This window comes from Perca flavescens, chromosome 13 (assembly GCF_004354835.1).
Source record: "Perca flavescens isolate YP-PL-M2 chromosome 13, PFLA_1.0, whole genome shotgun sequence".
In the NCBI taxonomy this organism is placed as follows: domain Eukaryota; kingdom Metazoa; phylum Chordata; class Actinopteri; order Perciformes; family Percidae; genus Perca; species Perca flavescens.
Genome location: NC_041343.1, coordinates 1,340,677 through 1,354,344, shown reverse-complemented (window position 1 = coordinate 1,354,344; position 13,668 = coordinate 1,340,677). Strand labels below are relative to the sequence as shown.

The window sequence follows — 13,668 nt, the reverse complement described above, 5'->3', positions numbered from 1 at the left end:
ACTGCAATAAAATGCGCCTGATACAGACTGAATGAATGAATGAGGAAATGAGTTTCACTCCCTCTGAGAAGGAGGAGACTGAGAGAAACTCAAGGTTTCTTGAAGAAATCCTGCTCTCGACCAGGTTAGGTTCACAGGCTCAGTTACCATAGTAACTGACTCTGAGGTTAAGTTACCTCTCTTTCTGAAACGGAAACTCTGGATTTTCCGTCTCAGGGTTAACAAACTCAGAGTTTTCGCTAAACCTGCTTTCTGGAACGGGCCTCAGGAGTTTGTGGAACAGCTGAATGTTTCCTCTTTCATGAAGCTGCCTTCAAGTGCGGTTGAAAATGTTGAGACCTATAAACGATCTGACGGAAAACATGAATTGGGAAATATAATTTCTACTTGTGCTACACTGGGGGTTTAAACCTGGCCAGAGCTCCTCACATTCACTTCTGAAAATGATTGTACTGGAGGCTTAATACTCTTTTAGCCAGAGCTATATTATAAGAAATATTTATTTTTCCTGCGATATGAAAAAATACTGGAATATTTACTAGATGACATGAATAGCTCTATTTTTAAATAATTAATCATTCTCTGTTTACCGGGGTGATTTTGTAGGGGAGTTTCATCTGCATAGAAAATGTATGTGAACCATCCAAACACTTTCATGCAAACACAAAAGCAAGTGAGCGCTGTGACTGATCTTTGAAGTGATTTTGGAGAGGGAAATTAAGTAGTTAAATACAATGGTTAACTCATATGACACCATTGTATTCATATAATAGTCTGCTATCAGAGAGGTGTACGTGACCAACGCAATGGTCGCTCAAGGCTAAGGCTCGTTGTCGTCTACCCAGACACAGAAATCTGGTAGCACGGCTACTGATGCTAGCGCGGACCTAAACATGGAAAAAGTTATAGCCAGGGTCTTGGAAGGGCAACGAGATATGCTTGAATCAGTGGTCCGCAGCGCAGTGAAGGATGCGTTAGTAGGGATTGATACCTCGCTGCAACACATCAGAACAGAGCTTGAGAGGCAAGGAGCTACGGTACATGATCTGGTGCAACAAATGGACAAGACGCAGGGAGAGAACAGACAGATGAGAACCATGGTGAGTGCCTGTCTTGAAGACCAGAAGAAATTTGAGTATAAGCTAGCCGAAATGGAAGACAGATCCCAATCCAACAATGTACGCATCATTGGACTAAAAGAGGGCAGCGAAAAGGTGACCTAGTTGGGTTCCTGCAAAATCAGTTACCGGTGTGGATCCCCTCCTTACAGAACAGGGCTATCATCGAAATTGACAGAGCACAAATAATCTACGGCAAGGGTACGACGACACATACTCTGCACTTTTCAGGTGTTTGAGATATCAGGACCACCAAGCAATCTTTCAGGGGGCAAGACAAATACAGCAGAAAGGCCCAATTCGTGATTCCAAAGCAACACTATGCTTTAAGCCCAATTACAGCACACTCACTGTCCAGCAGCACCAAGAATTTATAGGAGCACAGTGTAAGCTACATGCTAAAGGTGTCTCAAACGTCCTTATTTATCCGGCCACCCTGAGAGTAACACACAGAGGGAGAGTGCTAACCTTCACTACAGCCATGGAGGCGGACATTTTCTGTCAGCAGTTGGATAATGATGATGCGACGTCCACACGGGCCGCTCCGCGGCTGGACCCAGTGCCGACGGTGGAGCCGGGTGACGGCGGGATGCCCGCGCGGGGGACTTCTCGTCTGGTGCTCGAGCCAGCAGCAGGGCTATGGACTAGCGGTATCCAGATTACTGTACAAGTTTGACTCAAAGGCATTGTATGTAAGTTTTGGAACCAAGCTTTAAAGGAACATTTCATTGGACTGAAAGAACATGATGAATGCGGAATATTCATCTTATAATTTATGCATCACTCCTAATAGAATGGTGTGTTTTTCGCATTGCCTATTTCAGAACCTAATAGCCGGTTGAGACCTAGTTTTAAGGTTTTTTGTAACATTGTTCATGTTTAACATAAGATGACTTTAGACAGAAGGGGCAGTTTTGAGCTGGAGTTTTTGCGCGAGCTGCGTTTGATGTGGCCACGTATCTTAAAAATAGGGGAGGGGGTCTGTGGTCTCAGAGGGTTAGGGGATTTATTTTATTTTTTATGTTTTTACCACACTTTGCTTAGATCTAACAGTTCACCCTTTGCTACAAATGTATCAGCAAATTCCGGTAGGGTACACGAGACATGTATGCGTATATATTTTGAAGATGGCTGAACTTTGAATCCTTTCAGTTCAGTTAACATCAGAGGGCTAAACAGGCCGATTAAACAAGCTAAATTCCTGGACTACTTAAGAAAAAAGAATATAGATGCAGCGCTTATAGAAGAGACACATTTACGGAAAAGAGATGTATATCGCCTACAAAATAAATATTACAAAATTGCTGCTTCATCTAGTGACGACACCAAAACCAAGGGCTCCATTGTGTTACTGTCGCGGAAATGCGCACTCACCGTAGATAAAAGTAGTAAAGATTTATCAGGCAGGATATCATATATATGCACCACAATAAGAAGTAGAAAAATAGCCTTTGTTTCGGTATATGCACCATCTACATATGACGTAAGCTTTTCTAACCAATGAAATGCTCTCTCTCAATGAATATTCACTAATTATAGGGGGAGACATGAATGTAGTGCTAGATTTAAATCAGGATAGATCAGGAGGCAACCACACAAAAGTCCAAAAACACACATCAGACATTTTTAGAGCAGTTATGGAATCCCACCATTTTACAGATGTATGGAGGATGCACAATCCTACTAGCAGGGATTACACCTTTTTTTTCACACATCACCACACCCTCTCCCGCATTGATTACATTTTGTGCTCTAGTGAGCTTAAGGCAATGTTCCACACGATAGCAATAGAACCAGCAATTCTGTCGGATCCCAGTGCGCTGATAACCACATTCCATTGTGATATGTTATTAGAAAGATCTAGAAGGTGGCAGTTTAATAACTCCCTTCTCCAGAACACAGCCTTTTATGCAGAGTTTAGAGCCAAACTGGCTGAGTTTATATCAATCAATACTGACTAGGGTTGGGTATCGTTTACCCAATATCGTTTACGTCGGCACCGGTGCCCTACTGGCACCGCGTTTCGGTAACCAACCTTAATACTGACTCAGTTTCGGACCTGGCAACTAAAGGATTTATTAGAGATTTCACATCTTCCTTTGCGGTCAATTTGAAGCGAAAAAGAGCGGCAAGGATTGCGGAGTTGGAAGAACCTTGTAGATCTCTAGAGCAGTCTCTAAAGACGTGTTTTTCTAAATCTACACATACTCTTTTGGTCACAAGTCGAACAGAGCTAAATGTTCTGCTAAGGAAAGCTGAGTTCATAATGCACAGAGTGAGGCAAAATTACTATTTTAATGGCTGTAAACCAAGCAAGTTGCTTGCTCTGAAATTAAAACAAAGCGAATCCAAAGCTACTATCAACAGCATCCGCACAGACCGAGGTATCTCAGCAAATCCTAAGGATATCAGCGCCACTTTTCAATCCTTCTATTCAAAGCTGTATGAGTCCTCCTGCAACCAGAAGTTCCTAAAAGAACTACACCTGCCTCTTCTTGACCCAGAGGACGCAGAAGAACTGGGTCAACCTATAACTAAATAAATCAGCATTAAAAACAGTTAAAAAAGTGAAAACGCCGGGGTTGGATGGAATTCCATCAGAACTTCTTCTACAGTACTTTGATATATTAGGACCTATCATTTTACAAACTTTAACCTCGGCCATAGAGATGGGTACTTTTCACCATCAAACCAAGACTGCATTAATTTCCGTTATACCCAAAAAGGGCAAAGATCTTACGGAGTGCTCAAATTACAGGCCCATCAGCCTCATTGGAACCAATATTAAGCTCTATTCCAAAGTCTGGGCACTCGCTGAGAACGCTTTATTGAGAAGCTAGTCCGCTACAACCAATCAGGTTTTATACCAAAGCGTCACACTGCAGACAATGTACGCAGATTATTTCATGTAATAGAAGAAGCCAGAAACCTTCCAACAATGGCAGAGGTTTTATCAGTTGACGCGGAAAAGGCTTTTGACCGCCTAGAGTGGAAGTACTTGCGGCCAGTAATGGAGAGGCTTCGTTTGGAGGCCAAATTCATTGACATGGTGCATACTTTATATGTGAATCCCACGGCCATAGTCTCAACCAATGGCTGGCATTCTCGGCCAAGAAACTTGATACTTTAATTCAGCAGTATATTTGGAATAATAAACAACCTAGGCTAAAATACTCTACCCTGCAACGTACCACAAACACGGGAGGCTTGGCCCTCCCCAACCTTAAAGTGATGGTTCGGAGTAATTTCACCCTAGGGTCCTTTGCACCATCACCTCGAGCCAAACACCCCTCCAGAAGCTTTTTTCACCTGGGTCGAACATTGGGAGAGTTAGCGTAGAGTAGCATTATCAGCTGAATAGCTTAGCGCAGGGGCTAATGGATCCAAAGTGTCTCTTAACATTACTCCACTAATAAGTTTATGTAAATAACACTTGCCTGCTGGCTTCTGCTCTCTGCTGCTGCTGCTGCTGTTACTACCGGGCAGTAAGAGTGCTTAGGGCCGTCTACAAATTACAACACCGAAAAGAGATGCAACAAAAATATTTATTAATTTAATGATTAAATAAGGTAATGTCTCCAAACTTACCTCAATTATAACTTGTCTCCTGCTAGTTATTCTAAGGCACTAACTTTAAAAAATAAGTTAAATTAATAAATATTTTTGTTGCATCTCTTTTCGGTGTTGTAATTTGTAGACGTCCCTAAGCACTCGTCTTACAGCAGCAACAACAACAGCAGAGAGCAGAAGCCAGCAGGCAAGTGTTATTTACATAAACTTCTGGTGTACCTACAAACTTTACAATCCATGGTTTTATGAGTGCATAACCTATTTGTACTACTGTAGACGTTTGGTATCATTTCGGGCATTATTAGTGGGGTAATGTTAAGAGACACTTCGGATCCATTAGCCCCTGCGCTAAGCTATTCAGCTGATAACGCTAACTCTCCCAATGTTCAACCCAGGTGAAAAAAGCTTCTGGGGGGGTGTTTGGCTTGAGGTCATGGTGCAGAGGACCCTAGGGTAAAATTACTCCGAACCATCACTTTAATGCATTTTTGGGGAGTCTACATTCTCATTAGCCACTTTCCGACCGGAGGGATTTTTGCAGTTCCTAGAATATAAAATTCCTAGAACCCTTTTTTTCTTGTTCTGACTGGACCTATTTGGGGATTTTTAAGTTCCTCTGGCCGCAGTTCCTGTAACTCTTTCAGCTCTTACTTCAGGGCAGGGTCTTTTCGCTGTTCCCTTTTCAGCATAGGGACCTAGGTCAACGAGGGTCGGGTTTCCCGTACAGACTAGGGTTTAATCCCGGGAAACGGGATTCCCGGGAAATCTGATCAAAACCATTTCCCGTTTCCCGGGAAATGTTATGACGGGAAACGGGAAATAAAATAAAAAAAAAAAAAAGGCAAGGAGTACGTGTCTATTATTATCATACAGTAACGTTGATCCAGGTGACAGTAGCTACGGGAATACAGGCTCCCTAAATCATTACACAGGCTCAATACTAGGGATGGGGGAAAAAATCGATACAGCATAGTATCGCGATATTTTTCGTGGCAATACTGTATCGATACACAGACGGCAAGTATCGATCTTTTATGATATATGTCTTGGTCAGTCTGTCTGCTTGACAATCACATTTTGCACCAAGAAAATTGAAGTGAGATGAACAAACAGAGAAATGTATCTTTTTAGATACAACAGATGTTGACAAAATTGTCCTTTCGGGACATCATTTGAAATTGGGAAAAATCTGAAGTTGGAAAAAAAGGTAATATATTGCAATATATCGCAGACTATTGCAATATCTTTAAAATCGCAATAATATCGTATCGTGACGTAAGTATCGGGATAATATCGTATCGTGAGGCCTCTGGTGATTCCCACCCCTACTCAATACATTCATTCATTAAAGAAGAAGAAGAAGTTCGTTACGCAGCACGCACTATGCAGCTGGGCTACCTAACTCCGTTAATGATGTCTGCGGCCAGCTTTGTTTGGGAGCATTTTGAAAGACCGGACAATAAAACAGCTCAGTGCAACGTGTGACCGGTTTATAAGGCGCATTTGTATTTGGTTAACTTTGAGTGATTATTCCCGTTTGCAACCTCTTACACATCCTCAACAGGCACAGAATGGATTTCGATAACGTAATGGTTTAGAAATCATTCAATGGTTTACTTAAGCATATTTTGTTAGTTTGTATAATAGATTTCCATAAAACATTGATTATATAAGGGTTGCCTAGATTTTCAGAAGACAAGTCCCAGACATTCCACCTGGCATTTCATAATTAGCGCTGCAGCAGATGTCATGCTGCAGCACGCAGCTCACTTGATCACGCAGCAGAATTGATCATTGCAAACTGTGTTGATGATGGACATAAACTGTGTTCTTTAGTCCTAAAAATGATACAAATAATATAAAAAATGTCAGTTTGGGATTTTGGGAACGCACATTTGAATGATATCGATACAGTACTTGGGCTAAAAACAAACCAAAAAAAAACAGCCATTTCTCGGCCATTTCCCAGGATTCCCGGAATATGGGCTGTCTATTTCCCGGGATCTGATTCATCTCATTTTCGGGAAAAACATTAAACCCTAGTGCAGACAGACCAACAACGGGACAATTTTTCGCCATGTTATTCATCACTAAATTCACTTCTGACAACGTTTTAGGAGAGAAATGAACTGTTTAGATTTCGAATATAGGCAGTGTTGCACAAACTGATGCCGAATTGACAATTTGCTTCAAAGTTTTCAGAGTTGAGATGCTCCATGAAGTGAGGCGACAGCTCGTTGCTCGGACAGTCATGCTCAGAGACCCCGCTGTAAGCTGGAGGTCTCTCAGACCGGTCTCGTAAATAAGAGGCTTTTATTTTGCCGTTGACAGTTCGTTTGTTTAAATATCACAACACATGTCCATCATAAGATTAACGGGAACCTGTGGTTAACTGTCTTTTCGGAGTTAAACTCCAAAGCGTGCCATGCAGGCTTGACAACCTCGCTGACCAGGCAGTCACACTAGGGCTGCACATTTAATCAAATTTTAATCATGATCACGATTTTGGCTTCCCACGATCAAATTTGCGTGATCGAGCGATATTTAAAATGCGTCATTCCATTCATAGAACGCTCCTTATTAAAGTTTTTGCAAAGCCAATCTAGCACTCCATAAACCACTGTCTGATCACGTGCCTCCATGAGCCAATCAGAGTTGTTCCCTGCACCGCGCAGCTTAGTTTCTAGATGTAGACAGTCACAGAGCGGAGGACAGAGTAACGTGAGGAAACGTGGGTTTCGGAGCATCAGAGCGCAATGCAGACATGTAAGTAGCAGTGTAATGAGCCACCGAAATCCGCGTTGCTATTTCACCTTACTGCAAACGTGCATGTATGGAAAGCGGTAGCACAACAGCTGAAATGGCATACTCCTTCACAGTACCCTTCAATAAAGGAGGAATGTAGCACAATATGGATGTATTAGCAGGAATGTAGCACAATATGGATGTAAAAACTGTTATAATTAGCCTATGTGACAATAAAATTTGTTTTGGTTAAAATCAACAAATAATCGTGATAATTAATCAGGATCTCAATATTGATCAAAATAATCGTGATTATCATTTTGGCCATAATCGTGCAGCCCTACGTCACACACACTTACTTGCATAGTAATGCATAGTAATGCAAGCAAGTCCCTCTTGGCCAGTGCGAATGCAAATGGAAAAAACGGTTTAGGGGGAGAGTAGTTAGTTGATCTGCTTAGAAGTGGACTTTTCCTATAACTACGTTCCTGTAACTACTTGGTCGGAAAGCGGCTATTATGGGCTCTCTCATCAGTCCCCTCAGAAGAGGCTGAGATAGATGCGTATGCCGGTCTGTTCCAGTGTTTGGCTTGATATTAAACTGGGTTTAACATTTTTACATTGGCCCAAACTTAATGATAGCTGAAATTTGGGCATTTCCAAAGAGGCCTTCTGTGTTATCTAAGGCCTTCTAGAAGCTTTGTAATCCAGCCTGGAAGTGCAGAGACTTTGCACAAAAATTCCAGAATGATAACTCCACTGTTTACCGTTAGCCCCAAACATTTTGACTGCCAGAATGTTGTCAGTTGAGTGTGTCAACCAATCAGAGGCTGTCTTCCTGACTATCTTCTTCTTCTTTGGTGTTTTCATCTGCAATGTTACAGATGCTGCCACTTTCCTGACTGGGTTACTTTGCTGCTACATATATCTAACCTGGAACAAACAAGCTAAAATAATGATATAACAGCCTAAATTTAATAAATAATCTATAGATTCTCAGAGCAGAGATGCAGGTCATTTAAGCAGCCCCAGATGTGTAAATGTGTGAGTTTGATTTGCCCTCATGATGTCTCATAGCAGACAGGAAATGCATTGGAGATGACACAACTTATTTTTTTGGATAAAAGCTATAGACTTTTCTGGTAGAAATCTAAAATGCTTTTTATTTGTGTCAAACAAGGAAACACTATTTCCCCTGATTACAAAGACTTGGAAGAACAAGTTGCAAAAGTCGAATGTCCTGTTTATTATTGGTGTCTGTGTGATTTTAATACATTTCTGTAGTTTTTGTCCTTTTGTATATATAGTCATATAATAATTGATAAATTAATGTGACATCCCTGCCGCATACATATTCTGATAGCCCAGGTTATCCTGAAAAAATGATGTCAATAACTTTATGTGCATAACAGGGTTGAGGTTATGCAAGCATTACTACACAAGGAAACCAGGCGACCCAAATATTGGAAAAATGGCTTAGACCTCAGAGCGTTGACTCACTTTAAATCATTATTTACAGCACGCATCACGGAATGAAGTATGAAACCAGTATGACTGACATGAAGATTAGATAAAGGAAGTTGAATAAAGCAGAATCATTTTCTGAAACCACTTTTTGTTCTGATTGTCTTCATGATACAAAAAGAACAATGACTAAGATTCCTAGTAAAACATAGACTTTTTATCTGTAAAAGATGTTCATTATCCTTCAAAGTTTTCACGAAATACATACGCGTGCGAAGATTGGCACACCGTTTGATTAAACGTTTTCCTAACTATATGCCAGTAGACTAAACGCAGTTTTACCTTTCACTGGAGTTTCGTTTACTTTCCCGATCCTCCAACTCAGCGAAACATCACTTTTTGTTATGTTTCTCCTTTCCTGCGGGGCTGAAGCGGTTCCTCGGGCAGCAGAAAATCTCCCTTTACAACAATAAAACTGGCTGCCGCCGGTCAATGGTTGGTCTCGCCGCGAGTTTGAATTCCTGCTCCGGGATAAGTCCAAGAAGCTTCTTCGCTTCCACAAAGTCTTCGTCCTTTCCTGTGAATTTCATGTTTAACCGTAAAAAAGAAGCGGTACAGGAGTAGTGGCAGGAAGCTCCCCCCTGCCTGCTCTGCAGTATGAGAAGAATGTCCAGCCTCCCCCTCCTCGTCGCCCTTCTGCTAATGGAAACTGAAGGATTTCCCTGCTCCAAAAACAACGTCCTGTTTAATCGAAGAAATCTAATTGTATTATTATTATTTAACAGATGAGCCTTTAAAAGTGGCCTAACAAATACAAGACTAAACCATAAGTTCAAGCACAAAGTAAAGCACACACATATAGCTAAATATGAAATCGAGTTTTTTATGGTCAAATTTCAGCTATTCGCTCAACACAAAAAGTCAAATTTTTGAAGCTAACTTTGTCTTTTAAGAATAGCTTATGTCTGAGAAATATGACGTGAGTCCGTTTGTTTATCAGTCTATTGTGTTAGTTTTGAGGCCCATCTCACAGTAATGAACATGAAAAGATGAAAAAGGAATATCGAGGAGCAAGAAAAAAATGACAAAGGAGCTTTTGTGAGTTTGAGCCCAGACTCTCGGCCCTCTGTTGCCTTTATGTGCTGTCGGAAATGTCGATGATTGCTCTAGTATTACACTAAATGGTCAAAAGTTGCCTATGTGTACACTAGGAAGTTACCTTGAATTAAGAGGAATTTTAATGCTACAGCCAGGCCCGTGTCTGGTCATCTTGTTTCCTGCAATAGGCCTACATTTCCCATAATCTCTGGAGCAACACTAAGCAGAAAGGTTAACTCTATCAGGGGTGTCTGGTTCAGCCAGCCGAGTTACGAAGGAGGAGCCGAATAGACGGGTTTCCTGTTTACAAACATTACAGGGTGCGTGCGCATACCAGGGGCAGAAAGACAGATTGGTGAGCTGGTCCGATAATGCAAACGCATTTTTGTCTCAGTGCACATTGTCTTAGTCCCTTCATTTCGTCATGGCATTTATATAAAACATACTATATGGTCTTACAAAGCTAACGTTTTTGACCGATTACAATTTAATCATTTTTTGTGAGCTGGAGAGCTCTCGTTATGAGAAGTTAGCTATAGCTCTGTTTGCCATTCATTCCAATGGGGAAACCTCGCGGCTAGACTTTCGACATACATTGCATATATTTACACTTTGAATTTCGTCATGGTATTTATATAACACATACTCTATGGTCTTACAAAGCTAACGTTTTTGACCGATTACAATTTAATCATTTTTTGTGAGCTGGAGAGCTCTCGTTATGAGAAGTTAGCTATAGCTCTGTTTGCCATTCATTCCAATGGGGAAACCTAGCGGCTAGACTTTCGACATACATTGCATATATTTACACTTTGAATTTCGTCATGGTATTTATATAACACATACTCTATGGTCTTACAAAGCTAACGTTTTTGACCGATTACAATTTAATCATTTGTTGTGAGCTGGAGAGCTCTCGTTATGAGAAGCTAGCTATAGCTCTGTTTGCCATTCATTCCAATGGGGAAACATCACTGCTAGAATTTCGACATGCATTCCGGTGGCGTATTCCTTTAAGCTTTCCTTATTGTTTGTATATAACTGCTGACTCAATAAAACATGATTTTAGTTGGATCTGTTTGTCGGTCTTTAATTTTGCAGTGTTACTGTGATATATATGTATGGCTATAATTATCATTTTAGGCTAATGTAATAGCCCGTGTTAGCAGCAGGGTTACTCCTGAGTGTACCCTTATGGTTGGTTTCATAGACAGTATATAATGGACCAATAGACCCCGTTGCTCTGGACGGAGACCAGTGAAGGCTATTAGAAGCACTTTTCCGGTCATGGCCAGCTTTACTGCGCTGCCTCCAACTGAGAGAATGTGACGTGAGCAACGTGTCTGAAAGTTGGAAGTCTTCTGGTAGCTGTGCCAAGAGAAATCTCAATCATTCCCAATCTTATAGATACGGAGAGTGTAGGTGTATGTAAGGAGATAACATTGGCACAGGCTAATTATTGCTAACTAACATGCTAGTTAACATTAGTAATTAAACCTAAACAGCTCATGTAAGTCGAAACTGCCTGCGAGCTTCTTCTGTACTATACGGTAATTCCTCTACTATGCGACAGTAAGTCACTTGGTTATGACACAATCGTTAGCTTATTTTTACAAAAACGTCTGCTACGGAGCCATAACGTGAGGTACAAGGTAATGAAGCCTTTTATACATTGTCGTGTTTCTTTGGAACTAAACAACGGACAAATAGTCTTCAAACATTTCTGATGTAAAGTTATTCGCAGTCAAGTGACGTAAAAAAAATGGCGGTCAGCGGAATGCTAACAGGAGGTGATGGCCAGTTAGCAACAAAATGGTGCCATAGATGGCTCGAGTTCTGAAGCGAAGCTTACCCCCTTGGTTGGTTTATGCCTTAAAATAATTGCCAGGATTTCTGGGAAAAGGTACGATATGTTAATTTCAAAACATCACTGCAGGTTCATTGTTTTTTGCAGCAGAGGTTGATTGTGGGCGAGAGGGCCATAACACTGTCTTGGTTAGCTCGCCAAAGCTCTACTGCTACTGTCTCGGCAACGTTAGCTAATGTAGGCTAACTATAGCCAGTTAGCTTTGTATGTAACGTAACAAAAACCCACCCATCTCAGAGGAGCAAAGCTTAATATTTCATTCAATAAAGTTATGTACAAAATGAGCACTAACACCACAGGTCTTATGTTGGAAACGTGGACGCAGACGACTGCCTTCGGAGTTTACTATATCGATATAGTAAACTCCGAAGGCAGTCGTAATATTTACCTAGTAGGCTAGGCTAACACTGTTGCGCTAACGTTAGCAAAACATCGGCGTAGCTTTAACTAGCTGTCTAAACTTGTCTCGAGTACGGACCTTTAATTGTCTATGGTCCGGACTCGAGTAACACAGCCCTGACAGGTAGATATCACTTAGCTGAACAACCACAAGCTGCAACTTTTCTGATTGATACAATGGGAGCCTGACTGCTTGCACATGACCCCAATCTGCCCCTCTTATGGCTTGAAGCCATAACCTCTGCCGGTTTTTGGCAAAGCATGCTTCCCCCTAGGTATGTTAAACATCAGGCACCCATCACTGGCTCTGTTTGTACAATTAACTACGCAACAACTCCTTGGCATTTTGACTTACGCTATGCCTCTACTAGCTACACAAAACACGTCTTCTTTCTGCCCCCCGGTTGCGATATTACGAATCCCACTATGGCCACGCCAAGACCCGCCCTTCAATAGCGTTCAGACACTACTATTGGCCAGGCTTCCATGCTTACATGTACAGGTCCTATCCCCTGACCAATCCCCTAACCCTAACCTTAACCACTCGAGGTGAAATGCCTAACCCCAACCAATGGAGCTGCTTCATAGGGCGGGTCTTTGCGTGGCCATAGTGGGATTCGTAATTTTGCCCCCCGGTTGCGTGCGCAAGCAGTGATGACGTTGCCGAGAAACCCATGTATTGTGACAGACTGCTAATAGGCATCACTGAGCGCAATGTTAAAAGTGGCAGCGACGTGAGATTACAGCTATCCCGATGGCGAGCTAAACAAGTTACACATCACAATAAGATGCAGAATGAATCAATACACAGTATAAACCTCAGCGTGGCAAATTGTGCTACTTTATATTTTTCATGTAACAAGTAGCATATGTAAAGCTTTGTTTATTGTATAGATTTTAAGTTGAAATTATTACTAAATAAATAAACAAATAATACCTTCTGCAATGCCTTTTAAAAATGTACTGTTCCATAAGCTGTCACTTGTCTCATACTTATTTGTGCTAGGAGAAAAATGGGTTATGCAATTAAAACTGTACAATTTACACTCTGTTTGTTAGAACACACTACACACAGGCCTGAAATACACACACATGCTCAGGTCCTATCAGAGATGGGAGTAAGTAACACATGGGCAAGTCACAAGCAAGTCTCAAGTCTTAACCTTCAAGTCTCAAGCAAGTCCAAGTAATATTTTGTGAGAGTCAAGCAAGTCAAGTCAAGTCATAGCATTGGTCAAGCAAGTCAAGTCAAGTCATGCAAAAGTTTCCACTTTTAAACAAGCTAAAGACAGTGGTTATGAACTGATGGAGCTTTATTTGCGTTTTTTCCTACTCAATATTCAAAAGACAAAAGTCTAAGCCACATACATCTGAACAGTTTTAAGTTATGAGTTAACAGTTTCAATA

The 13,668-nt window shown here is 41.3% G+C and overlaps 1 protein-coding gene across 3 annotated transcripts in view; it reads right to left on the bottom strand.

The window, feature by feature from the left end:
* amot (angiomotin) overlaps positions 1-10,195 on the bottom strand; it is a 138,700-nt gene extending 128,505 nt beyond the window's left edge. For 2 of the 3 annotated variants that reach the window (XM_028595381.1, XM_028595383.1), the window contains exon 1: positions 9,240-9,570. The gene's annotated coding sequence lies outside the window, so the exon portion shown is untranslated. Of the gene's footprint in view, positions 1-9,239; positions 9,571-10,116 lie in introns of those variants that run through there. The other variant, XM_028595382.1, reaches the window with a different exon arrangement.
* Positions 10,196-13,668: the final 3,473 nt, after the last annotated feature.